Genomic DNA, 2,876 nt, shown 5'->3' with positions numbered 1-2,876 from the left:
AGAGAGAGAGAGAGAGAGAGAGAGAGAGAGAGAGAGAGAGAGAGAGAGAGAGAGAATAGGGGGGAGACAAATGATTCGACAGACTTCAATACATAAATGTGGTTGTATCTCGATAGCCACGTAGCGTGTTTTACTCTCTGCTGCCTACAACTTTTCTCTATAAAGTTCATCCATTTCTGCATCGAATCTGTCATGTGCTAATTTATGGAAGAAAACATAATACGAAAAGTATTAATTTACTTTTAAACAGTATTTTATGTTAATAAAACTTTAAGAAAACAAAACACTCCCCTTAAAAAAAACCCCGCAACCCCCCCCCCCAAAAAAAAACTGACAAGAAAACTCCGAGACCGCTTCAGAAAACACACCAAAATATAAGAATTGACGCTCAAACTTTTTAGGTGGCTATCTATCTCTAGTCCAGATTTTCCTCCGATTATATCTCAAAATTAGAACAGAATTCCCTTTCTGTAATTTTGTGGTTTTACAATGTCTCACCTTGATGAAACCTCACCGAGTATGCATTCACATTTAAGAAAGCATTATTTTTCAATTTTCACGACATTTTTTTGTAAGCAAGCTCAAAATGATACATAAAAACATAGTCTGAAACATAAAAAAATTTCGGTTTGTGAAAAGTATGGTTGTATACTTCCGGTTCGGGATTTGGCAAGAAGAGGTACACTCTGTTTTGGTTTGTGAGTGGATAAGTGAGACGGGACTACTTGATTACAATTCAGACTAGCGAATCCTGTAAATTCCGAAGTATTGTATTCTTTTTATTCTAATTTTTGTGGCTAATAAAAAAGCTTTGTCCCTAAGTAGGACAATGGCTCATAATCGACAGTTTTACTGAAATGAAAGGTACCCCACCCACCTCATCAACTGCGATGCATGGTGTTGTCACTGGTCTGACTGGTGTAGGCCCTATTATAACCTAATCAATTACTCAATCTATGATTCAATTATTGAAATGTCTATTGATGTTGAGATCCTTTGATTGTACTTTGAGTATAGATCTAGATCTACCCCTACCCCTACCCCAAGCCCTCAATTCTGCTCTGTCTCATACTCATAGTGGTCGCTCGTTATGGAAGTCCTCCCATAAAAAGGCCACCTCTATTCTCACCCCGGGTGGGAATAGCGCAGGCGAGTCTTTTGGCTAATATTCTCACCTGATGGGCGTTCACCGTTATAGTATAGCCTAGGCCAACCAGTTAAGCGTTCACCCTGAACCACAAAATTCTACAGTCTACACTGTGATAACAGAATTGTAGAATTCTGTGCCGTGAACAAACGTTGTATACCACTGTTAGTGTTAGCCTAAAAGCGTGCAATTTTGTCTGTGGGCAGTGGAGAGAGAGAGAGAGAGAGAGAGAGGAGTAGCGCGAGAACTTCCGGGCAAAACAAAATGGCGACCCGCATAGTTCGGCTCGATTCGGAAAGTTAAATAGCCGTAGCGTCTTTGTAGTCGACCAAATTAATTTACTTTTGTGTTTTTACATAATTTTAAAACTGTTTTGATCAATTTGATCGTCCACACCGATAGACAGTATTCAGATAGAGAGAGAGAGAGGGGAGGAGTAGATCTTGCAAGAACTTCCGGGCAAAACAAAATGGCGACCTGCGTAGTTCGGCTCAATTCGAAAAGTGAAATAGCCATAGTAGCATCTTTGAAGACGATCAGATTAGCTTACTTTTGTGCTATAACATATTTTTTTTCTTGGCTTTTATCAATTTGATCATCCACAATGATAGACAGTATTCCGAAATGAGGAAAAACAGGTCTTGTTTCACACCGGGTGAGAATAGCCTACACTGGCAAGTCTCACCCAGGGTGAGAGGTAGATCGTATTTTTATTCTCACCCCGGGTGAGAATAGCCACTTCCTTCTAAAAAATGATGCGGCATCACTGAATCTAACTAAGTCGGTGATCTTGTGTCTTGTAGTTCCGTGTCATTCGTTAAAGTCCACGATATGATTTTTTTGCATCCAGAGAAGAAATCCAGAAGTCTTGATGACCAAATACTATTTGAAAGAGGCTACACAAAGAGCAGGGATGCAACCTAACTGCAAAACATCAAATTAGGATAACTTTCAGGGGGCCCCCCACCTCCATATTTTTATTAGGTCAGGGGGGCACCCCCCGAAACCCCCCTACTCTTGACTTTAACGAACGAAACTACAAAATCGCCTCTAAGTCCAGTTTTGTCTTTACCAGCTCCGTAGGCCTAGCCTAGTCATAATTAGTATAGATGTAGGAAGTAATTTAGTTTAGTAGATCATCCCTTCTGTCCAAGCAAGGGGAGTAGGGCACTATGCATGATAAAATGCCATATATGCAAGCTCCCACACTGCCTTCACTGCACCTGACCACGTGTAGACAAAATTGAAGGGAAGGACTTCTGAAACGAGCGATCACCCCAAGAAACAATAAAGAAGAGACCTAACCCTAACCAACCATAACCCTGCACCTACCCCTAACCCTCTATTCTACTCTGTCTCATAGTGGTCGCTTGTTACGGAAGTCCTCCCGCCCATTACCCTAACAATACTATCATCCCTCTTCTTTTCTATTTCATAGTGGCAGTGGTCGCTCGTTACGGAATTCCTCCCAATTGAAGGGGTACCATACACTCCCATTTCAGATCATTACAATAGTTTTTGAGGACCTCAGTTTGGGACTGCTTTCTCCAGTTAAGCCATAACTGCTGTTCTTTTACTTGAAACATTTTCATCAGTCTGCAGGCTTGCTGATTCATCCTAGAGTAGAGGAATGGTTACCTGAGGTCTGGCTAGAGTCTACTGATTGATTAGATTATAATATTTTATGTTGCTCTAGGTCCTGATGACCTGGGAATGTATTATATATATA

General features: G+C 40.8%; 1 protein-coding gene across 5 annotated transcripts in view; it reads left to right on the top strand.

Annotated features, from left to right (window-relative positions):
• The first annotated feature begins 593 nt into the window (after positions 1–593).
• LOC101857130 (TBC1 domain family member 10A) overlaps positions 594–2,876 on the top strand; it is an 18,510-nt gene continuing 16,227 nt past the window's right edge. Inside the window, exon 1 of one of the 5 annotated variants that reach the window (XM_013086242.2) lies at positions 594–679. The gene's annotated coding sequence lies outside the window, so the exon portion shown is untranslated. Of the gene's footprint in view, positions 865–2,876 lie in introns of all 5 variants that reach the window. The other 4 variants (XM_013086241.2, XM_035971497.1, XM_005105007.3 and 1 more) reach the window with 4 other exon arrangements.

The sequence above is a fragment of the Aplysia californica genome, unplaced genomic scaffold (assembly GCF_000002075.1).
Source record: "Aplysia californica isolate F4 #8 unplaced genomic scaffold, AplCal3.0 scaffold00446, whole genome shotgun sequence".
Taxonomy (NCBI): Eukaryota; Metazoa; Mollusca; class Gastropoda; order Aplysiida; family Aplysiidae; genus Aplysia; species Aplysia californica.
Note: the sequence above shows the minus strand (reverse complement) of the source record. Positions and strands in the feature narration are given on the sequence as shown.